General features: G+C 41.3%; 1 non-coding gene across 1 annotated transcript; it reads right to left on the reverse strand.

The window, feature by feature from the left end:
* Positions 1-12,304: 12,304 nt before the first annotated feature.
* LOC114614887 lies at positions 12,305-12,451 on the reverse strand. The gene has a single exon (XR_003710398.1). It is a non-coding gene; the product is annotated as a small nucleolar RNA SNORA48 (small nucleolar RNA).
* Between the last annotated feature and the right edge of the window lie 13,645 nt (positions 12,452-26,096).

The raw sequence follows: 26,096 nt of genomic DNA on the forward strand, positions 1-26,096 counted from the left end.
CTCTCTCTCTCTCTCTCTCTCTCTCTCTCTCTCTCTCTCTCTCTCTCCCTCTCCCTCTCTCAAACAAACAAACAAACAAACAAAAAACAAAATCAATAAGACAAAAAATGCCAAAACAAAACAAAAAGCCAACCCAAAACCAAACCAAACCAAAAACCATAAAACAGTGAGTTTGGTTTGGTTTGGTCTCCAACAACACTCCATTAAAGAAAGCTGATTTTCCTTTGCCAGTGGGTATCAGTTACACATAGCTTCTTGGTTAAGGGCCAGACTTTATGATCACTTCTCCCTCTCAGTGCTAAAACCTCCTCTGGCTTGAAACGATGGTTTGCATCTGTGCAGCTCCTATGAATGCCACCATGGTCTCTGTGAGTTCACATGTGTATCTGTCCTATTGTATCTGGAGTCATCCATTATCCCTGGCTTTTACAAGCTTTCCCTCTCCTCTTCTGCATCTCTGCACCTTGAGGGGAGGGATTTCATGAAGATTAGGACTGAGTGCTGTAAACAAAGTCTCTTATTCAGGTTGTGGACAGCATCCAACAGCCCTGGCAATAATATCCTGTGATTTTTTTTCTGGGGAGGGGGTGGCAGGAGTGTCCATGGGACCTCTTTGGACAATGATGTGACAAGATGTAACCCACTCCTGGCACTGGAGGTTTCACTTGTTCATGGCTGACTTTTCCTGTGGTGCTGAAGATCTAAATTCCTGTGCACTTGCACAGTAGGCACCTGACGGATGGAACCAGCTCTCCAGCTCACTAACATAATCTTAATTGTGGTTATTACAGATCTTCCTTTTAAATACCCAGTTCTTTTCACCATAGAAATAAACTATTATTTAAACTGTCATGGGACATATAGCATGTCACATAGTAATTCAAATTCCATTTATACTATTCATATCAAATAAAAAAATAGATGCATTGGGAGGGCTGGTTCTGCAGCCAGGCCAAATGTAAAAGTACTGAAACTAAGGAGAAGTCTGGCAATGGTGGTGTATGCTTTTAATCTCTGTTCTCAGGAAAACAGAGCCAGGTGGATCTCTGTGAGTTCTAGGCCAGTATGGTTCCAGCAAGTTCCAGGGTAGCCAAAGCTACACGGTGAAACCCTGCCTCGAAAAACCAATAATAATAACATTATTATTATTACTAGAATAAATGAAATAAAATAAAACTAAGGAGAGAGCTACTGTGAGGACTGAAGTGGAAAGCTGGTCAAGGGAGACTGAGCTGCTCTTTAGGGATGAAGGGAAGAGAACTAGACGAGCTTGAAATACCACCAGAGCCCTACAGTTTACTCTTTGGTCTAACCTGGCTTCCCTTGGAGGCTTCTGGCCCAGCCCTTAAGAATGAGCCCAGAACTGTACTTAAAATTACGGTGTTCAGAAACTGCTACATAACAGGATAAATCAACCCTCACTTCTGTCTCTCTCCTTGGCATCTTCTCATGTTTCAATCTTAAATTTGCAACTTATAGAATAACCTCACTAGATATTTACATTTTTCACAGGCACAGTGCAACCATAGCTGGATACACTGGAACACAAAAGTCAAGCTATCTCACATCCTTATGGTCCAGTTCCGGTTTATACGGCATATGCCACAAAGGACTTCTTGTACAGGAAGATGTCAGCTCCCTTGAGCATGAGCTTGGGCTGAATCTTGGCACCTGATTTGTGAAGAGTAAAAACTGGAGACTATGGGGTGAGGAGGTGTGAGTGAGGGAGTGCTGACATTTCAAACTTGCTTTTTTTTTTTTTTTCTAGAAAGACATGGAAACAGATTTGGGACAAATGAATCCTTTGTTCTTGAAATTTTGTTATGTAAATATACAGCAATGACTGTATACACAATTAACAAAAGAAAAGGTTTGTTTAATTATATCAAGATGGATGGCTTTCTTACTTAGTAGACTGGAATTCTTATACCCAAGACTTCCTTCCTGGAGGCAGTGTGTTCCTAGAGAATACTCCTGTGTGTCCTGGTTGTTACTTTTCTCAGAAGAATAGTTGAGGGCATTGCTGAAAGAAGATAAGGACCTAGGGCCAGAGGTTGAAGGCTTACATAAGGCATATTCTAAGCCCTGGGCAGAAGCCGTGCATCTCTGAGCTCCAGATGGTGAAGTGTCATGTGGAATTGAGGAAGCAGTCTCCTCTGCCCAGAATCTTTCATCAGCTACCACTCCTGAGGAGTGTTCTCAGTGTTTGAACCGGAGAACTAGAAACAGCACTCACTACTCTCTTCTTCTCTCTTCCTCTCTTTCCCTTTCTTTCTCTCCCTCTCTTTCTCCCCCTACCCCGTCTCTCCTCCTTTTCTCCCTGACCTCCATCTCTGTTACCACTAGTGGTATTAATAGCTTCCTACTGAAAGCAAGCATAGAAGACAGGACTACTAGCATCAATTTTCCCAGACTTCTAACTCTATTACTCAAAAGCAGGATCTTCCTTGCTAGCTCCTTCTGCAACAGCACTGATGAGGTGGTCTGTGGCGGGTCACAGGGCCTACATTACCTAGAAAAAAAAAAGTATCCTCATGGATCTGGTCAGAGCCTCAGTCCAGGGGTTGGGTACTTGTCTGCAGAAAGGATGGGAGTCAGCTGATGGTCTGACCAAAGTACCTGGCAGTGAAAAACAATAGCACTTGCATTGTGTGAAAAGCTGAGTAAGATTTTATCCTGCTCTTGGCACGTACCACAGCTTCAGAGCCCCATCTGGGTTGCTACTCTCAAACAAGCCCTTAAGGAAGGGAAGAATCCGACACGTCAGAACACAAGTGCTAAGAAGGGCACACAGGTACTTGTGAATGAACATATGATGAAATTTGGTCTGGTTCAGTGAGGCACACTCTCACAATATAGTCCTGGCTGGGCTGTAACTTACATGTAGCCCAGGCTGGCCATGAATTCACCTGCCTCTGCCTTCCAGGTGCTTCATTAAGGGTGTGTGCCACCACAGCCACTATGATAAACTTTTACTCTTTTGTATTTTTGTTTAAAAAAAGAAAAGCAACCACAGTGCTATGAAGGATACCAGGTCTCAAGTCAGCACCAGGCTGGGCTACTGTGGAGGTTTGAGTGAGAAATGTCCCCCACTGGCTCATGTATTTCAACCCTTTGTCTATGGTTGCTGGTGGAGTTGGTGGAGACTTGCTGAAGGCTGTACCTCACTGAAGCAGGCTTTGGGGATTTATCAAGTCTTGATTCTCTTCTAGTTCTCTGCCTGCTTTGTGTTTACAGTGGAAATTAAGGCCACTCAGCTATCAGCTCCTACCACTGTTTCTGCCATCCCTGCTAACTATGGTAGACTCTTATCCCTCTAGCAGCATAAACACAAATAAACCCTTTCTTCCAGAAATTACTTTCGGTCACAGTGTTTTATCACACCAACTAAACATAACAAAACCGACTACATACCAAGATCTCACCATAATTTTTTTTCTTTTCAAGAAAATTAACTTGAAAAAGGAGAGAAATCAGTAAATATTGTCACCTAAGGAAGCTTGCCAGACAGAACATTGAACCAGGAGGCCCCATGCATCCACTGACAGCTGGAGACACTGGCTGAGCTGAAATCTGAGCAGTGAGTGAGACCTGTCTTCCAGAAAGTGCCCTGTATGTACACGGACCTCCTAGGATCAGGCTGACAACTGTGCTAGGCTGTGGAGATAACAGAGGAATGTTGCCAACAGTCTGCACGGAGACAGCCTCGATGAGCTTCAAATGAACAGAGCTTCCTGTGGTCATTCTCCTCCGCCGCGGTCATTCTCCTCCGCCGTTGAATGTGGTTGGATATCTAGAGCCACCGTGTTATGGATGCTGAGCTCCAGGTATGAAAAGAAATTTTACAGGCCAGTACTATGAGGAGTGTGAAGACGCAAAAGAAAGAAACTCACATCAATGCATCATTTTATTTATTTATTTATTTATCTATTTTTTTTTCCTCCCAGGCTAGGGATGAAACCCAGGAGCTGACTTGTTGTTAGGCTACACGCCATGACTGAAGTATACTCCCAGCCCTCCTCACTCATTTTCACTTTATTTGGAGTGTGTGAGCACATGTGTGTGGATGATTATAGAAGCCAGAGGAGGGTTTGGGGTGTTGTACTCTCACCCTTAAACTTATTGTCTTGTCTCTAACCAAATCTGGAGCTACATGGGCGGCAAGAAAGCCTCAAAATTCCTCCTGTCTTCTCCCCACCAATGCTAGGGTTGATGCTGTCTGTGCCTAGCTTTTTACTTGAGGGCTAGCATCTCATACTCAGCCCTCATGAGTATGCAGTAAGAACTTCCTTCTGAGCCGTCTGTCTTTGATGAGCACATTTCTGTGGTAGAAAATTATACTGAAGAACACAAGCTGGGGTGAATTTCTGCATCTACCATGGTTGCTTTCTCATTACCAAACCAGGAAGACGATATAAATGGTGACATATTTCATGTATCGCTTACATTTATACATTTTTTTGGTTGGCTTTAAGATGTTTCTGAATACAAAGAAGAAACAGGAAAGTGGATAGAGAGGAATGACCTAGGTGATTTAGTGTCAATTTTGTGCAAATCACCTCCTACAGGACTCCCAGAAGAACCCATACCACAAGATTCCATACTTATATAACGGGTGGGGTTATGCTAGGTGTCACGTCAAGATGCTCATAGAAGGTTCCTCTAATGACAGAGCACGTCATAGAAAACCTGACTCAGTACATAGCTCTTCATTCATGTTGTTTTATTTATTTATTTTTACACCGACAGGGATTGTACACAGGACCTGGAACAAGCTAGGCTAGTAATGTTAGACTACTGAGTTATATCCATAGCCTTTTGTGTTAATTATTGTTCTAATTCCTCCTGAACACGATTCTCCAAAAACAATTTCCTCTTTTTATTTCTAATTTCTACGCTCAAACACCCTGACAAATGCAACTTAGGGGAGAAAGGGTTTGCTTTAGTTCATCATTCCAGGTTACAGTTTGTCTCTCACTGTGGAGAAATCAAGGTTGCAGAAACCTGAATCAGCTAGTCACATCCGCAGTCAGCAGAGAGAGAATGAATTCATGCTTAGCACCACTTCATTTACTTTCTCTATTCCTGTAGTCTGGGACCCAAACACATGGAGTGGTGCTACCCACACTGCCCAAAGGGGAGATGGCATGGTTCTTCCCGTCTCGGTTAAAGCAATCATGACAATTTCCCATAGATATGCCCATAGGCCAACCCAACCTAGATAATTCCTCACTGGGACCCCTTTCTTGGCGATTCTCCATTGTTGCCTATTGACAACACTAACCATCACAAAACTCTTTTAAATCTGCTAACTCTTCTTCTTCTTCTTCTATCCAAGTGGGCACCTCTTCCAGGTAATTCTGAACCGTTCTCATTAGGGGCAAACTCATCATCAAGCGATCTCTGGGAGGACCAATCCTCTACCAAATGTGTGGTGTCAGTGTATCCACAGCGTAGAACAACCCACTATTCTGAACCCTTGTATGTTAAGACTTTTTGTTAATATGTTGGATTTTTATTGAGATAGGGTCTTACTCTAGCTGGCTTTGAATTCATAGCTGTCCTCTTGCCTCAGCCTTCCAAGTGCTGGGTTTATAGTCATGAGCCGCCACAGCCAACAAGGTCATTTTATATCTGAATCAGAATCTCAGACTTTCAGCTTCCGTGAGGTTTTTGTTGGAAGTGTTTGTCTACAAATTTGCTTGAGGCAGAGCCTGGCCTATAATTATGAATCTCCTTTAAGCATATCTTGGATTGAGAATCAACTAAGAGAGACATTTTTTTAATTGGATATTTTATTTACATTTCAGATGTTATCCCCTTACCCCATTTCCCCCTCCTCCTGCCCAGGAACCGCCTATCTCATCCCCCCTCCTCCTGCTTCTATGAGGATGTTCTCTCACCTACCCCCCCCCCCACCTCCCCACCCTCGAATTCCCCCAAACACAGCGTCCAGCCTTCATGGGACCAAGGATCTCCTTTCCCACCTATATCTGACAGGACCATCCTCCCTTGCATACACTGCTGGAGCCATGGGTCCCTCCCAATGTGCTCCCAGGCTGGTGGTTTAGACCCTGAGGGCTCTGGTTGGTTGGTATTGTTGCTCTCCTCATGGGGCTGCAAACTCTTTCAACTCCTTCAGTCTTCACTCTAACTCCTCCATTGGGAACCCCTTGATCAGTTCAATGGTTAGCTGTGCGCATCTGCCTCTGAATAAGTCAGACTCTTGTAGACCTCTAGGGAGACAGCTATATCAGGCTCCTGTCAGCATGCACTTCCTGACTTCCACATCAGCATCTACCTTTGGTGAGTGCACATGGGATGGATACCCAGGTGGAATGCTCTCCAAACAGCCCCTCCTTCAGATTCTGTCCCACACTTTGTCTCCATATTTGCTCCCTTGAGTATTTTGTTACTCCTTCTAAGAAGGACCGAAGCACCCCCACTTGGTCTTCATTCTTCATGAGCTTTATGTGGTTTGTGATTTTTATCCAAGAGCTACATTTTTAAATCCCCTTAGTCTTATACCCATGGTCTTTGTATCACTGTATCTTCTGCAGTCCTTGACAACCAGACCAGATTAATCACAGACCAAATTGCCAAAACCATGAGCCCAAATAAGCCTGTTTTCTCTAGGAGATGGATACCTAATTATTATATTAACAGATAGCTTTTAAACATGCCACTTAATGGTCAAAGTCATGTATGTTTGGTGTGCCTTTTCACTGTTAATTCTCTGAGTATGAAAATGCTTTCAAGTTGGCTTCTCTTTTACTGGGTACACATGAATGTATGATTTTAGATGCTACAGATAGACTAAAGGCTATTCTGTTCTTAGCAGGTTAAATGTGTTTGGGCATGTTTGCTTAAAATCTTTTCTATATAAACTAGTTTTCTGGATTTTCTGCTGGGATACATGAGATTCTGCTGTTCCTTTCTTCTGTCAAGATAGTTTATCCCTAGACAGTGCTCCTCTTGTATATAAGCATGGCAGGTATGGGAGGTAGTGAATAGCTTTGTCAGTCAAATCTTCTGAGGTTACTTTGATCTTTGGTAGACCATTTACTGTCTAGAAAAAAGTAGATACATATGTCACATCTCTAGGAAGAAGGGAAAAGAAGCATAATAGTTCAATTTCAATGTGTATATTTGACTTAAAAAAACCTCATTACTCCGTATTGACTTTTGACTACTTTGGTTTTATAGCATAGATGATAAACAATGTGTTTTCTTCTACCTCTGTGTCTCTTTTAAAATACTTTTGTACCATCATTAAAAACAAAAGAAGAAAAGTTTGACTCGGCAACAGTAGTATAATTACAGTCATTAAAACTGCTTACCATAGATTAATAATCCAAGACAGATTTGCTCCCATTGGCAAGGTCCAGGAGAAATTCATTTTAGGAATGACTCCTGTTATTAATATGTTTTTCCTGTTGTTATTATCAAATATATATAACAATCACTAGGCATCATCTGACTCTTTTGAGCAGATCTCTGCAGATCTACAAAGATGCACTGTCGTGTAACGGTGCTACACAGACAAAGAGATGACTTCTTAATTCTTAATGATGATCCTATAAGAATTCCTAAATTTATAGTAATTTTTAAGCTCTTTTAATAACACTGCTATGAATTCCTTTCTGAGAGTCAAAACTGCAATGAGAACTCTGGCAAGTCTTTATTGTCATGGAGTTAATTGTCTCTGATAGTGAGCAGGTTCTACTACTCAGAGCACATTCCAAGAGGTTGTAAAGCTATTAACCAAGGAGTATAAAAAACAAAGCTAACAATTTACTATAGATGCTGGGACAGAAGATCAAATACTGACTGGGTTTATCTAAACAAAACTTCACTAATAACTTAGTTATGGTTTTTAACACTCCATGAACCTGTGGAACTGTGACAGGTGATGAACGTTTAGCCAGATAATTACTCCTAATGGATATGCATGTAAACATTCTCTGTTGAAAATTTCGATTTATGATTTGAATTTCAATTTATGATTTATGATTTGAATTTACTTGTGATGAACTTTTTACCATGTAATCATGTACTCTGAAAGACAAAGAGAAGACAAAGAGAAGGATCATTCCAGTTTTCCCATTTTTCTTAAGAGAGCTTTCATAGGAAACATTTTACAACTTAGAAATAAACCCAAAATTCACTTTTCAAAGTGTCCCTTTTTCTTCCAGTGCAGGCTGAACTTAGAGCAGCACAATTCCTGCAGAGATAGAATAAAGGCTACATTACTTAATCTCCTGTTGTTTTAGGATCAGGTGTTAAATGCCAGAGACTGAAGTTTCTGGCCTCAGAGGAACACAGAAGACAAGTCAGCTATAGTAGCAAAGTAACTCAGACTTAGATAAGTAAACTTTTTTATTATTAAACAGGAGCCCTATATATCTCGTAAGACAAAGTCTTACCCCCAATATGTTGTAAGACAAAGTTTTCCCCCAACCTCTTCCCCCTCCGCTGCCTCAAGAGGAGTCAAGAACAAGAAAGAAGACCAGCCAAGGTTGATCCCAGGCAATTTAGCTGAATATTTTTGACACTTTTCTATTTGGTTGACATTTGAAATCACTATGAAAAGAACAACAAAATGCAAACTGATCAAAATTACAGTAGCAACTTAAATGTCATGAATGGTGTTGAATGTCACTGGCATGATTTTCCGCAATGAGAAATTACTCTTGGTACATTTTAGAAGAAAAAGTTATACGGTTTTCCAAAAATATGTCCAGTATTTGCATTCCTGAAAAAATTCCAAACATATTAAAAACCCCGTGGAAGTACTTCTGAGTATATGTAAAAGGCAAGTATATGTATATGTCAAGTTCCAGGCTCAGAAAAATCACAGACAGTCCTCTTGAGTCATGGATATACAAGGAACTATCTAAAAGCATCGCAGGTTGTTGAGTGTAAAGCTGGGAAGCACTAGGTTGAGCCTCTATGAACGTCATGTAACACTGTGGTCACATCACAGACATTCTTCAAGACTGAACAAGCCAGATCTGTGAATCATACAGCCTATTGTATCACAGAGCACTCACACTTGGAGAGACCAGAGGGTGAGAGCACCTGTCAGAGGGCAGGCTGTCCTGATGTGACCTAGTGCTGTGTTCCTGGTGTTCATTTTCCGTGGAATAGGCCCTGATGGCAAATGAAGATAGGGCTCAAGGGTGGATCTCAGAATGGGTAAAAGAAAATAAAATGTTGCTTTTAGAGCCAAGAGAGCTTAGGGGCCTGGCCTTTGGGAGGGCAGCGGGTTATTAAAGAGAAGCAAATGGCTGCTGAAACACAGTAGCAGACAAGCTGGACAGACAACAAAGGTCTGCCACAGTAGAGCAAGCCAGATCATGAAGAGAAGCTCTGTGGGTGATCCCCATGAAAGGATTTGAGCAGACTTACCCTTCTTGTTTTCTGTGGTGCTACCAAAATCTAGTGTCAAGTATCACAGCTTAATCACAATGGTTATTTTGGGGTGCTGATCAGGAACAGACCTTAGAACCCTGCACTGATACTTCAAACCTCAATATTTTAATTCCCATTTTGCAACTACTGAAGCAACAAACTTTTAGGATCAAATAATGAAGCGTTTTCATTGGCTCCTCTACGTAGAACTCCTGAAGATTCCTTTCAAGCGTATGCTCCACAGGTAGTATGTCCTTCTTGAGCTAGAGTTAACAATCAGGAAATTTAAAACATCTCCTCTTGAACCTCTATCAATTAGGTCTTTGATAATGAGAAGTGGAAGGAAAGAGGGCAAAGTCACATTTAAAGGCATCGTATAGCTTCTGACATTGTTCCCAGACCTTATACAGCTTTTGGATGGGGGGGCAGTTAAATTGTGGAATTAAAACCTTAAATATGGTCTGGGAAGGAGGCTCAGTCATCAAAATGCTTACAGCATAAGCAATGAAGGTTGAAATTCAATCCCCGAAACCCACACAAAAAAGCCAGACCAGGTGGCATACACATGTCATTCCAGAACTGGGGGAGGGGGGGCAGAGATAAGAGGGTACAAGTCACACAGTTCAGTGAGTGAGAAAATAAGGTAGGGGAAAAACTGAAGAGGTCACCTGACATTGACCTCTGACCTCCACAAACGTGACACCTGAGTACATACATATACATACATGTGCATCAGCCTGTGCACACACATGAACTCACACATTCACTTACATACACGTGACCAACTAAACTCCTGAATTGAACATAAAAAGATAAAGTTTGCTAAGAAATAAAGATGTTCAAAATATAAGAGGTTTTAAATAGAAATAAAAATTAGAAATCAAAACAAGATATATCAAATTTCATCATTAGATTGGTTAGAACTTACAACCATAAAAGAAAAAATGACAAGTTCTCTGGTAGTAGATTCATGTTGAAAGCAGACAGAAACATACATCGTGTGTTGAGCATAAACTATATAATTGATACAAATTTTCTAGGCTCAATGAGCCTCTGCTATCGACTAGGACCCACCCAAAATCTAATTTTGCGGTGGGCCAATTCAGAGCTTTGATTCTGGGCCTGGGTGGCAGCTGAGCTGGTCAGCCTATCTCCTCATCCTTATCCACACCAACAAGAGGAGCTCCCCAGCTCTGCTCCAGCTAGGCCACTCAATGCCATCATCAGCATGAGGCAGGGTCGCTCTCTTACTCTCAAGCCCTCAGGCGCCAGCTTATCCACACCCACACCTGCAGAGCCAGGTCCACTGTGCTGCCAAGCCAAGGTGTGTGGCCCACTCTCCCATGTGCTATAGCCAGCAAGAGGTTGGGCCAGCTTACCGGTTCTCAAGCTCTCAGGCAGCAAGGAACCAGAGGGCAGAGGGCAGAAGAGGGCAGAAGAGAGCAGAAGAGGGCAGAAGAGGGCAGAAGAGGGCAGAAGAGGGCAGGGGGCAGAGGGCAGAGGCCCTCTCCCCCCCCCCATCCTCAGGCTACCTTATGACAGAAGGTAAAAGATGGCTGACCTACTCCCCCAACCACCAGGGTCAGCTCTATTGTGCAGCTCAGATGAGGTACAGGGTCTGATCTATTCTCATGATGGTAGATCAGCTCTTCAACCCAGGCGCTCAGGGGCAGGGGTGGGTGGGGTGGGGGAATCTCCCCCCTCCGCCCTCCCCTCAGGCTACCTCACGGCAGAGGAGTGACAGGGCCAGCTCTCCCTTACTTTCGTCCTCAGGGCTGGCTCACCCACACCTCTGCCACTATGGCCAGCTCCACTTTGCTACCTGGCCAAGGCTCAGAGCCTACTCTCCCGGGTGCTATCACCATGGAGAGATGGGGTGAGCTGTTCAGAGTGCCACATCCAGTGAAGTGTGGGGCAAGTTATGCACCCTGGATATTCACATGGTTCCCAGCAGCTGTCCCAACCAGGGACATCCCCAAGTTCTCTACATCTCTAGTTGTAATTCGAACTCTGACCCCTGCACAGACTCAGGCATGGCTCTCAGCAGCAGCTCAGCCTGGGACCTCACCATGGTCCAGGGTGATGGGGCTGGCCACTTGTGGGGAAAATTTAGAGGCCACCACAGCGGTGGGGCCCTGGAGGGGCTTCCACGCTGCGGCGGGTCTCACATTTGGGAGGAATCCTATGGTTCCAGCGGCCTGGAGGCCTTGGCGGCGGCAGGCCCCAATGACACGAGGAAGTCCTTGGTTCCAGAAAGGTTTATTGTCATGGCGGATGGTGGATGGATCTAGGCGTACCCCCCAGAACTCAGGGCAGTCCAGAGTCATATAGGGAGGGAGAAAGGGGGAGGATTGGGGGAGGATCTGGGGGAGGCATGCTTAATTTGCTCTGCCCTCTGGCCTTCATTAGTATGTAAATCCCTAGGGCCTGATGCCTATAGTCTGGCCTATGTGACTGAACAATGTAATTTTATGAAGACATGACTGCTTTTTAGGACCCTGGATTCTGGAGGGCTCCGAACTCCTGCCGATACTCACGCAGAGTCTCGGGTTTCTAGGCACCTGCTCAACCATGACCCAGGATACCCTTACGCAGTCCCACAGCCACTCACAACAGACAACTTCTCTCTACCCTCGAGTCTCCAGTTCCAGCTCTCTTCATCATGCTCAACCCGCTCCACTTCTCGTTCTCTCCCACCTGACCACCACATACTCACATTGTGGTGTCTACCACTGCAGGCTGGCCATGTGGCTGGCAGGCTCCTGGGTGACATCTTCCATTGCCACCTGCCTGTACCATGTGCTGGAGGCAGGTCTGTGGGTAGCCTGGCAATCTTCGGGTCTCTGTTTTCTTCCTCCCATGATGGATTGCCAGGATTTGACTTGATTTTTTATTAGTCCTAGAAATAAGACAGGTTTGGCCACATAGCCAGGCATCAAGCTAGGATGAACAAAGGACTATCATTAGCTCTGCCCCTAACTGTTACAAGAACAGCACCACCACCATCAAGGTGTCGCTTTGCTCAATGCCAGGGAGTGTCTTACCAACTTTTACAGCCTTCTCAGCAGTGTCTTTCTCAGTGGACCACTCCCAATAAACCCCACACTTTCATACTGCCTGGACACCTTCCCTGTTTTCTCCATTGCCCGCTTTGCTTCTTCTTAATATATAATGCCACTTGATGAATTAATAATATATTTACTCGTTTATTAGTGCCAATGTGGTGTGCCTGCACATGCTCAACGCATCCATGTGAAAGCCAGAGAACAACTTTTGTACGTTAGTTTTCTCCTTTCACCGTGAGTTCTAGGGGTCAGGGCGGGAAGTCCTGGGCAGCAAGGGCTTTCACTCTCTGAGCCAGCTCATCAGCCCATCAGGCGTTTCCGCAACACAGTTGTCCCTTTGCAAGTGAGTTCTATGACAGTGGAAGTATCTATTTTGCCAGCTGATGCATTTCCAGTGTATACTATAGTATCTGACATAGAGAAGGCCACGATGTTTTTGCAGTAAATATGCTTTTGTCTCCAAATGAAAAACAGTCAGCAGAACTCAAGGCATTCATCGATGGTTTGTGACAAGAAACCCTGGGTTGTAGGAGAGAGCCTCTGCATTTTGTTTCATATGAACATCGGTGCTATCTCTGCTTATTTTTAGAAGTGGCTGTTTTAGCACCAAACACTGTCTCTTCATAAAGTCTCAAGCTGAAGAAAGGGCAAAGGGAGGAGGCAGTGCTCCTGCACATGTGCTGTCAGGGTATAAATCTTTCCCAGATGTCTTCAATAGACTTCTAAGGTCCACTGGCCAGAATGATACCAATGTCATTTTCAGATAAAGTATAATTAACATATATATGAATTAGGATGTATCCCAGGGGCTGAACAGAATGCTATTTAAACAAAATTGGAAATCCGTTAAAGAATTAGTGACTGGAAGGAAATCAAACTATACTTACCTAAGTGAAATATAGTTAAATATTTATTACAAATTTATAATATACAAATATACAAATAAAATATATAATGCTGCTTTTGACTAATCAGTATCATAGTAACATTTTCTCTTGGTGCTGAATGAATAGACAAAATTCCAGATGATGGTATTTCAACGAAAGTTGTATTTAGTACATGTAACAGAAGCAAAATTAAAATCGATTATCAAAATGTTACTTTGCAAAAAGAATTTGCAAAGTAAGCAGTTGAGGATGAGATGTACAGAATGTCTCCATGATGCCACTAGGGATTCAGGGTTCATTATACTAGACTGCATACAATGTTTCTTCCTTTGTTCCACAAAATGGTTGTGTTACCCCTCGCATGTCTGCCTCTCCAAGAAGAAAAAGAAAAAGAGAAAAGACTGCCATTCAAGTCAGCTATTTCTCCAAGCACACCTATACAAGATTCCCTTCTTGTATTGCTTTGCCCATGCCTTGTCTAGGTATTCTATGTTAATATTTAGTGTGTGTGTGTATGTGTGTGTGTGTGTGTGCAAATATGTGTGTGCATGCAAGTATATACAAGGGCCATGACACATGTCAAGATCAGAAGACAACTTAGAGGAACTGATTCTCTCCCTCTACCACGTGGGTCCCAGGAATTGGACTTGGGGGTCTTCAGGCCTGGTGGCGGGTGCTTTTACATGCTAAGCCATCTCGCTCTCCCCATTTTGGGAGTTTAGTTTGAACTATATAAAATTTTGGTTCTATTATCAAGAAATTCAGGGGGAAATTGTAGATAACTAGCAGTGTCTGAGCTTGTGCCTACCAAAGGTGTTAACATTCACTAACTTTGGATGGTGAGACTGTGGCTGATTTTCGTGTGTTCTTAAATTGTTTTCACTTTTCCAACATGTGTTCTCTAATGTGAAATGAGCATAATGAAACTGTTTCTATTTTTCAACAAGAAATAGAAAGTTTAAAGATTCACCTTTATAGGTTTCACCAAAATATCTTTGACATTAAAATGTCAGTTTCAAATGATTCTGTCAAAATATCCTAACTGAACACAGAACATTTGGGTATAAATTCGTTGAGTTTCCATTGACTTAGATATACATTAAGAAATTTTACTTAACTTCCTAGTTTACTCATAAGGAGATAAAATTCAGGTATCATGATATACATAAAATAATACAATGCTCACTAAACACTAGGGATTTTCTTCTTGTTTGTTCGGGGATATTTATTTTTTATTTTGTTCTGCCTTTAATTTGTGTCTTTGTCAGAGTCTCATATAACCAAAGTTATCCCTGACGTCCCTGTATCATTGAGGTTGACCATCCTCCTGCCTCCACATACTAAGTGCTGGGATTACAGATGTGCACCACCATGCTCAACTGACAGAGCATTGTTGACTGAACCCCAGAGGTTTGTTTGTGTGAGGTAATCATTCTATCAGTGGAGCTACATCCCACCTAATGTTAGGCTCTATTGTAGTGCATAGACAGAGTACAAGTCAGATGACCTTTTTAATTATCTCCATGATTTATTGTTTTCACTGAGCTCTCTTCCACATCCACTCATCTTTACTGAGCATTTACTATGTACTAGAAACCTAGAAAATGTTGCCTCAGAATAACCAATGAGATATGTAATATCATTATCTACATTTTATAGATAAGATACATCTTTAACTATACAGGGACTTAAGGGTAGTCTTGACTACATGAGACTCTATCAAAGAAACAAATTAAAAGCAGAACACAATAAAAGTAAACAGAACAAAAAAGGCTGAGGAAATGACTCAAGATTTTATAGGAAGGGTAGAGCAGAGCTTAAATTAAGATCCAGGCAGTTTGACCTACAGTTTTTATCCTTAGCTGGTCCACAACACAGATACAAAATTCCTCTATTGAGAAATTATAGACACATCATCAGCCAGGTTAAAAACTGATTTATATGCAAAACTGCTTTAGCCATTTTAATTTGCAAGTCTAGGAAAAAGCAATTGTAGAATAAGCCCAATGCCTTTTGGAACTCACCCAGACATTCAAACATTATCTGAGCGTGTTTTTCTAAATGACAATGTCCTGTACTAATTTCTGAAAATTCTACTCTAAATTCTTCTCAAAGTATGTTTGCTCATAATTTTTTACAAGAATACATAAAACTGTACATTCTCAAGTGAATTCATGAACTGATTACAATTTCGTTAAGTCAGCCTAGAAAACTAACAACATTATGAAAAAAAATCAAACAGCTGTGCTATAAAGGCAGCTTTTTTGGTAAAGTGCTTACTGCACATTATGAGATTCTGAGAGCAGAACACACCAGCACCCATGTCAAACATCTAGACATGCGGATGTGTGCTGTAATCCAGATATGAGGATTCTTGATGCTTGCTGCTTAGCCAGGCTAAACAACAACCAGCTCCAGGTCTGATGAGAGACTCGGTCTCAAAAACTAAGGGAGAGTGTATTTAAGGAAGACATTTAACATTTACTTCTAGTCTATATACACACACTCACATACATATACACTCACATACTTACATATACACATACATACACACATACAATCATGCATTCACACACACATACTCACACATTCATACACTCATGCACAAATGCACGTACACACATACTAACTTATACTCATTCATACATGCTCACTCATTCATACATGTTCATACATACACACACACATACACACACATACAAATCAAGCAACCTATAGCAGAAAACAATATGAATAGATTTATAAATGTTGTACTGGCACAGTAATAGTATCTGCTACTTTCATGACTCCAATTAATAGAATAAAAAAGAGTTATGAAATGTTATTTTAAAACAGTAACCAAAATTATATAAACAATTTATAAGTTTGTAGTTTATATAATTTATACAGTTTTTAAGTGTGCTATATTTATTGGCAAATCACACTACTGGAAGGTTAAGCGATTTTATGACAAGTAATTCTGTAAATAACTGCATTTACCAACACATATAAATTAATTTCACTAAGATTTGATGAGCGCCTACTATTTTCTTCCTGACTAGCCGAAAGGCAGAAGTCATAAACAAATTCCTTAATAGAAATGATTCTTTACAAGTGTTTATGAAGTTGGTATAGACGAATACAGCTGAGTGAAGGACCGTGTGAGAGAAACCAGGTGAGTGTGGATAGAAAGAGCAGAATACAATGTCTAAAAAACTCATTTTTACAAAGTAAGACATCAGCTGGACTGGTAAGAGCAGAAACCACAGAATATAGAAAGAGTTGGAGATTTTGCACAGTTGTGCATTCTTCAGTGCCCTTAAAGATAAAATATGAGGCAGAGTGATAAGTTGTTAGAGGCGATGCAGGTGATGTATGGAAAATCTCGTCCATCACAATTGCAGTCTGAGCTTTATCCAAAGTCAATACAAGGACGTTGGAAGAGACGCTGGACGATTCACATCAGCAAAGTAATATCATCTGGCATTCCACTTCCACCGTTCTGCTTTAAAGGATGAATCATCTTTGCTTGTAATAGCATACGCTGCATTAGAATCTGTTTGACAGTAGAGCAGCCATGCCACTCTTGTTGGGATACAGTTTGTATGGTCCAGACTATTCAACACTTGTCTTTAGCTTCTCATCTCCAGACATTTAAAATCTCCCCTTTGGAGGCTGAAGACGCAGCTGACTTGCTTGTAATGAATGTATGGGGTCTGGGTTTGGTCCAAAGTTCTGCAAACAAACAGATAAATCAATCTTCCTTTGCAACATACTGTTGGAGACTTTCTCTCTCCCTAACAATGTTAGTCTTGAGTAGGAATATTTGTTCATTTTTATTAACGTAATTTCCTGTTGCTGTTGTTTTTAACCCACCTGTGTTATATTTTTTCTTTCAATTCTCCTACTTCTTTGCACTAGTCAAGCATTTTTTACTCATTATTTTCCTCCTTTCCAACATTCAGTTATTAGTTATACATTTTTAAATGTTATTTAAGTTATGGATTTCTGCACAGTAATTTCATAACTATGTTACAATTGACTTTTTTTTATTAACTTTTTCAGCGCTTGAAATTAAAGTTCAGGTTTTGTACATGCTAGGCAAGTGCTCTACCGAGAACTGTATTCCCAGATTCTTGACAGTTTAGACAGGACAGTTCTTCATTAGGATTAAGATAGGGTGATCCATACGTGCTATAGGATTCTCAGCAACATGTGTGGCTCCTGCTTATTAGGCGTCTCTAGCATCATGCCTCCTCTGAAGTCATGATAAGCAGAAATTGTCATGGTTTATTGCCACAAATGTCCTTGGGTACAAAATCCTCCTTCTTGAGAACTCTGATCAAAAGCCAGGCTTTCCAATAGACCAGCTAGTAGCCATATGTGAGGATGTTAGTCTGTTCTAAGTGGAGATGGTACAGTAAGGGGTAAACTAGAGGTCAGATTGTTTTTTTTTTTTAAAGATGTTCTAAGAATTTTAATATACATGACTTTTCCATTGGCAAAATTACTTGCTAGTTTTCAGAAATTAAGGGTATTAGTTCTTTTTTTAATGTTAATCAAAGGCTTTATAAGTTTGGTAATGCTCAATAACAAAATGTCCATACAATCAGAAGTATAACCCAATACCCCACCTAGATATACCAACTATCTTTGACTGGCAGAGACACTCGAACATCCACCTTCATGTTCCCCTCCCCCCATCTCTCTCTTTTCCTCTCTCTCTCTCTCTCTTCCTCTCTTTCTCTCTCATTCCCCCCCTCTCTCTCATCTCCTAGCTCCTCCTCCTCTCCTTACTCCTCCTCTTCTTCTCCTTTCTCCTCCCACCATAGCCCCTCCTACATGTCACCCTTCCTGTTAAGACAAAATTTTCTCTCAAAATACAATTAGAGCATAACTATACCAATTTCTATCAGTAAGGTACAAGATAGACCTAATACCCAGTCCATCATTTTGTTGACTAACCAAAACCTCTTGTCATCTCTCCTAACTAAAAGACTTAGTTCTGAACCTGGCTTTTTTCTTGGCTTTAGAATGAATGTCAGCTGAAAACCATCCTCTCAAATCTTTTCTCTCAAAGTAAATAGCCAGGATTGGCTATGAGACTATAAGTCTTCAACCCTGTCAGAAATCCAGAATGACTGAATTAACTGAAATTATGGGAAGCACAAAGCATAGCTTCTAAAATTTATCCAATTTATAGAGACCGATGAACACCTGGACAGTCCCTGTACTACAAAATGTTGGAACGTCCCATCTTCAGCCTTCTGGCCCAGGATCATCTGACAGACCTAATGATGCAGAATTATTAAGGGCTGATTACTCTGTCTTGGCAGATATAATCAATCGACTATTCCACAAGTGTGTCCTTTTTCAGGACAGTAATTTGTCTGTAGATAAAAAGAGGCAATTCTTGCCTAGTGGTTGTCTCACCACAACTGGAATAACTCCAAAGACGCTCAATTTCTTCTTAGAATCCAAGACAGGAAGCTGTCAGGAGCAGACGGGTCTCTAATCAAAATGAACCTTAATGAAGAAATGTTTGTAACATCAATTCTGTGGACTTCTGATGTTTTGAAAACCAACTATCCATGTAATACAATCTGGACTGTTGTTAACTCCTCTCAGCTATTTCTAAATAAAACATAGGAAACACCCTAAAAGCAAACTCAGAGCCATGAATTTGCTATAGGCCCTTAAATCACAGGCTAACCATCTCAAATCAGTTAAAAAAGTTAAAGAAGGACTGGGCCTAAGCCTTGTATTCCTAAATGTGTTATATAGGCACAGTGCCTATGAGAGTAACAATAGTAATCTCTGGGTTCTGGGGGCGTGGCCAAACACCCCAGGGTGTCTTCTACAGCCCCATAGTCACCTTGCTTTCAACTCACAAATGATGGTATTACAGATGTGTGATACCATGCCTAACTCTAAACTCTACATTTTAATTAACCTATTTTTCAGTGCTATTACAGTTATGATATCTTGTTTAAAAAGCAGTTGCATACCACAAGACCATGGAGATAATTTATTATTACATGTCCAGAGATTTTTATCATTCACACTCCATATTTGTGCCTATGACTTATCATATTATAATCTTTAGGGCTGCCTTTTGATAGCTTGGGATTCTAAGGCATTGACTTTCACTTGTCTGGAGAAGCTATTCTATTCTACAGTTTGCTACTGTGAAAACTCTGTTCTTACTTTAGTCAATTCATTTTGTCCATGTATTTTTTTACATCATAGAAAATTTGAAGCTAGGATAGCTGTCCTATCATGTCAAAATTCAATTGGAGGTAGAAAAAAACATACTATATATTATTCAGATCTTGAAAATGTGTATTGCTCAAACAACTGTAATGTGCAGGGTTGTGCTATTTAGAAACAGATATACCAGAGGTTTCAACTAGATGACAGTTGTTATTCTTGTTATCCTTCAAAGTTCTCTCTATGCTTCTTGCTCTATTTCTCATCTCTCTGAAAAGAAAAGGTGCTGATCTTGCTGCTATTTTAACAAATGATCATAGTCTTAGTGGTTTGAAACAACACAAAAGTGGGTTCTTCACATTCTTCAAGTCAAAATTTCAAAAGGTGTTCTGTGGGGCTATGACTCAAAGAATGGGCAAAGCTAGCAACTTCTAGTTCATGGGAGAATCTAGTCCTTCCCTCTTCTGAGGGCTAAATGCATGTGTTGACTTGCAGACACACGATCCTAATGCTGCTTCCATAGTTTTGCTGTCTTTTGCTCATCCCAATATCTGCCTTCCTTTTAATACGAGGCTGATTATATCATGACTGTCAAGAGAAGTATCCGCACAATCTAAGATACTCTGTTCATATGTATGATCAATACAAAACAAGCTTTAAAAGAGCTCTTGAGTAACATGCCCATCTCTAAGTCCATCACTAAGGCAAACAGAGTGTATGCCTGAGCTGTGAATGAAATGTTAGAGCGGTGGCCCATGATTTCAATAAGTATGTTGAGAGGGATGCTGTCTAAATGAAGAGTTGTTAGCAACAAGCAGAACACTCTCCTCAGAGCCTAAACTTACTGGCATGAAATGCAGAACTGCAGCTTCTCTTAGACTTAGCAGCAACATTGTATACACTTTCTTACTGGTTTCTAGGTCAAGGTCCTGGCAAAGGCATAACCTGGGCAGAGAAGGGAACTGGCATCACCTTCCTTAAGACTCTGTGGAATAATTTCCCATCTGTGTCTGGCTCCACAAGCCTCAAACTACATCTAAACACTAAACAACAGCTTTTTTTTTTTTTGAAAATTCCTTTTTTATTTAATTGACAAAAAGAAGTGAGGTTTGATTCTGTTGTAATTAGATAAAATAACATATTGCCACACAAATCAGACTAAAGTCCAGTCTACAAATATTCAGATTATACCTGAGAAAAGTTTATTGGGGGAAAACTCAGAGAGAAGAGCCCAACACACACATACAGGTAACCCATTGTATTGCTAGGGTAACACAGAGTACTGGCACCTCTGATGTCATGCTCGAGGAGAGGTTTCCCAGTCCTTCATCTGTGGATCTTTAAAGCACATCAAAGAAGTCTTGACCCCTAGCCTCAGGTGGTCAGGGACCAGAATCTTGTAACAAGATGGAGAAGAACCCTGGCTCTATCCCTAATGCTGTGGACTCTGATTTACATTTACAGGGACCATGAGCCATTCCTCGGATAGATCAGGAGTTTAAGTGCAGGTTGATCAGGCTTGAAGATTTACCTTTGGCCGATATGATGGTTAATCTTGAGTGTAAACTTGATAGGGTTTAGAATCACCAACTAGACATACCTCCAGAGGTGCTTGTGGAGAGTCTTGTGATGGTATTTACAGAGAAGTTTAACTAAGGAGAGAAAAACTGCATTGAACGTAAATGACACCATCCCGTGGGCTTGTGAATCAAATTGGGTAACAAAGAGAAATGGAGAAGAAAGGCAGTCTTACTGTTTCTAATGCTGTCCTGGAACACTATAGCCAAAAGCAAGTTGGCATAAAACTAGCCAGGACAACAGACCCATCAACTACATGACATAAACAAATTACTGTTAATCCACTAGCTTTCCCTTCTTGTTCATCCCCCAAATGACACAGTGACATCATCAACATCACAATATAAAACATTTTATAAACTTAAAAAGTTCCACAGTCTACAAATTCAAACACTTTAAAATTCAATCTTTTTAAAACGTAAAATCTCTTTGAAAACCTAAAATCTCTTTGAAAATTCAAAGTCTCTCAACTGTGGGCTCCTATAAAATAAAAAATAAGTTAAATACATCCTTACTTCAAGAGGGAAGAAGCATGGCACAGTCACAATCTGAACAAACCCAAACCAAACCCCAACAGTATAAATAATTCAATGTCCAATAGCTAGGGTTCACTCAGCATCTTCTGGGCTCTGCCAAAGGACTTGGATCAGGCTTCCAGCTCTGCCCTCTGCAGCACACACAGATTGTCTACTAAGCTCAGGTGGGCTTTACTCCCCACTGCTGCTGTTCTTGGTGGTCATTCCACGGTACAGGCGTCTCCAAAATGCTAGAGTCTTCTGCTGCATCCAGGATACATTTTCACCAATAGCCTCTCACAAGCTCTCTTAATAGTGCCAAGCCTCAGCTTCTCTGAATGACCTCTTCAGTCCTGGGCCTTCAAGTGTCACTGAGGCTGCATCTTCACCAATGGCCTCTCCTGGCCTCTCACAGTGCCAAGCCTCAGTTGTTCTCCATGACTCCGTCATTCCTTCTAAAACAGTACTACCTGGGTGACTCTTATACTACCAAGTTCAGCTGCCAGCAGGAGGTCCAGCCTTGGCTGCCTCTGGAGCACAATTTCTGTGTGCCGACTCTTCAGAAACACGGCCCAGAAGATTTCACCTCAGCAATGCTGGTCTCTTTCTAATCACCACTAATTTCTTAGCTTCATCTAACCAACATCAAATGTTCCATCAATGAGGTTTCATTTCAAGGGTGCCAGTTTCTTTTGTTAATTACAGCTGACTCTTGAGCCCCACCTAACCAGAACCACAGATTCCCTTTGAAACTCCACAAGCCAGGCCTTCATCTTCTGCACTACTCTCAACATTCTTATCTTCCAAGTTCCCACAGAACAGTCCACTGAGGTCTCAACACTCAGTGGCTTTTCTAGCCTGAAATTCCAAAGTTCTTCCACAATTCTCCCCAAACCATGGTCAGGTCTGTCACAGCAATACCCCACTGTAACTTGTCTTACAGTTTCTCTTGCTGCAACAAAACATCATGACCAAAAGCATACTGGGAGGAAAAGGTTTAATCAGCTTACACTTACACATCATAGTTCATCATTGAAAGAAATCAGGACAGGAACTCACACAGGGCAGGAACCTGGAGGCAGGAGCTGATGCAGAGGCCATGGAGGGAGGCTGCGTACTGGATTGCTCCTCTATGGCTTGCTCAGCCTGCTTTCTTAGAGAATCCAGGACACCTGGATACATTGTATCATATGTTGTATACAATTGTATACAATGTACTATAGAATCCTGGTGAGCACAGGAATGGCACCACCTACAATGGGCTGCCCTCCTCCCTCATTGATCACTAATTAAGAAAATGTTTTACAGCTGGTCTTATAGAGGCATTTTCTCAGCTGAGGCTCCCTCCTCTCTGATGACTCTAGCTTGTGTGGAGTTGACATAAAAGTATCCAGTACAGGCAGTTTAGGAGAAGCATTCATCTCTGTTTCCTGACTGAAGTCAATTCAGCCAGCTCCCTTCCACTTCCACTTCTACAATTTCCCCACCACTGTGAACTCTATCCCTCAAGCTGTGAGCCAGAATAAGCCTCTTTCCTTCAGTTGTTGCTATCAGCTCTTGAGTTACAGCACTGTGACAACCAACTAATATGGCCCACTGGGAAGCTCTGCAGACCTTTGCTCCTACCTTTTGGAGGACAGCCTGCCAAGAATCAATCTGAGGCAAGTATATCTTACTTCTGGATTAAATAGTGCCCTCCTCCAAGTGTACATCCACTCAGAACTTGAGAATGTGTTCTTATTTGGAACTTGTAGATGTAACCAATACCAGTGAGACCAAAAAAGAAACAAACAAGCAAGAAAGGGCCAGCTTGCTGACAGCATCCTATTGCAAATAGCATGTGTCTCTTCCAAGCTTAGGGATTTTCTTTGAAACTATGAGAACTTGTTGTACACAGATCACTCCAAAGCAGCAACCAAAACAGCAGCAACTCTAAAGCAGAATTGGGTAAATGAGGGTCTGCAAGGCTTCCTACTCTCCCACAAAGTGGTACTATGGCATCAAGAGACTGAACACGTAGACAATGGCCAGACTGACCAGCCTAGGAGACCAATCCACTGTGTACAGAAAGTCATTCTTCTATTTGAAAATTATGTGGGTAGAAAGTCAGACAAATTCTGTCATATTTATCAAACAAACCAGGAAATTAAAATAATTCTTATAACACTCACAGTAAATGAGCAGAGCTCAAGAAATAACTACCACCTTCTCATGTTTTCTTCTCATCTCCAATATAGGATCAGAGGAAGCCAAAAATGCAGACCTGATGGATCCCATAGGACAGTCCTCACTCACTAGTAGGCTGCTTATAGTTTTCCTAGTCCCCTAGCCCCCACTCAGAGCATAGGCCTTCCTTTTTCCTAACTACAATGGTTTCCTGCTCTAGTACCTCTTCTAAACGCAAGTGTTGAGTCTTTACCAAAAAACAACGGCAACAGCTGACTCCCGAGCTATGCCAACATCCTGCTACAGCCCTTGTTTTGTCTCCCGTATCAGTCTTCATTTGCTTCCACACACAGCATACCATTTCTCTGGATTTCCAACGTAATTGATCTCCAGCAGCCCGCTGCTGAACTTTGCTCATCAATGTTCCCGTTATTGGCATGTCCCCTTGGAAAGATACGGGTCTATCTCAGTTTGGCTTCTTCACTTTGCCTGCTGCACTGGATCATCCCCAGTACACTGTCAGCATCTAAGTACTGGCTCTTCTGTTGAAAGGACCCAGTGGAGACAGATCGTATTGAAGCAAGCCCAGTCTTAAGAAAAGAAAAAAAAATCCACTTTGAACATTTCAGAGACATTTAAAACTACAATTCCAAATGCTTTAACCATTGCTTTCTTCGTGTCAAAGTGTTAAAACATCTATTTTTCAACAGAATTATTTATTTATCTTATGTATATGAATACACTATAGCTGTCCTCAGACACACCAGAAGAGGGTTTTGGATCCCTTTACAGATGGTTGTGAAGCACCATGTGGTTTGCTCGGAATTGAACTCAGGACCTCTGGAAGAGCAGTCAGTGCTCTTAACCACTGAGCCATCTCTCTAGCCCCACCTATTTTTTTTTTTAAATTGTGAGACTACTATCATGGCCTATCATTTCATTAATGTAGTTACAGCATATTATTTATTTCTTAGGAAAGTAGCATATTGTGGTGGTGTGGATGAGAAATTGCCCCACAGGCTCATGTATTTAGACACATGCTACTGGTGGTACTGTATGAGGAGGCTATAGAAGTTTCAGACTTAGAGGCTTCTTGAAGGGAGTATGCCAGTGCAGCCATACCATGCCTTCCTGGCCATTATGGACTCTCCCTCTTGAACAAGAAGGCAAAATAAACTCTTTGTTTTATAAGTTGCTTTTGGTCATGATATTTTATCATAGTAACAGTAAAGTAGCTGATACACACTTATCGTCATCCATTTTGCTTCTCACAGAGCTAAGAATTCAATGTATATTGCACTGAAAATACTGAAATTTGACAAAGCATCTAAAGGAGTATCATTCTGAAATGTCCCACTGCACTGAGTGCGGTTTACAAGAAAAGCTAATTACTTTTACCCAGCAGGTGAAAACCTCATGCCTGGAATGTGTGAATGATTTTTCATTTGAGCAAATTAAGAGCATTAACTCATCTTTGTTGCAAAGTTATTCATTTACTTTTAATCAGGGAATATTCACCAACACTTGGGAAACCTATAAATAATAAATAAATAAATAAATAAATAAATAAATAAATACAAACTAGAACACATTTTCCCTGTAGGCTCTTACTTGAAAATTCAATTAAGATTTATTGATAAAAGACTGCTTCAGCTAAAATATATTACCCTAATTTAGGAATCAATAAGTATTTCTCTGAGTTTTATGCACTATAAATTATTTAATATGTCTATCTGATGTCCAAGTGTGCTGGCAAATGGGAAGCCTGAGGCGACACGTGGGCTGGGACGTCCTTTGGTTAACGTGAAGGAGATGGCATTTGTGTTCTAATCGTAACAGAACTCAAGAGCAGTTTTAGCAGCCTACCTACATACTACCTCTGGCTTTATCCAGTGTTCCTTCTGCCTGCTGTCTTCAACACCTGGCTCATCCACCCACACACCAAGAGGAGTTTTAAAAGCTTTAGACAGTTATTTACACACATTCCCATCTCGTAGGCAGTATACGTGTTTGTATGTAGGCATGCAGTGTATGTATTTGTATGTATGCAGTGTATGTACATATTCATGTACACTCATGTGCATGTGAGCGTAGAGACCTGAGAATGGCATCAGATATCTTCCTCAAGAACTTTCCAGCTTTTTTTTTTTTGAGATCACTAAACCCAGAACTCATCAGTCACCAACCCTGGCTGGCCAACATGCTCTGGGCATCTGCTTGTCTTTGCTGTCCCACTCCCAAGCACTGGGCTTGCAGGTACTCAGCTCAGTGCCCAGTTTTTT

This window comes from Grammomys surdaster, unplaced genomic scaffold (assembly GCF_004785775.1).
Source record: "Grammomys surdaster isolate TR1022 unplaced genomic scaffold, NIH_TR_1.0 126531, whole genome shotgun sequence".
NCBI lineage: Eukaryota > Metazoa > Chordata > Mammalia > Rodentia > Muridae > Grammomys > Grammomys surdaster.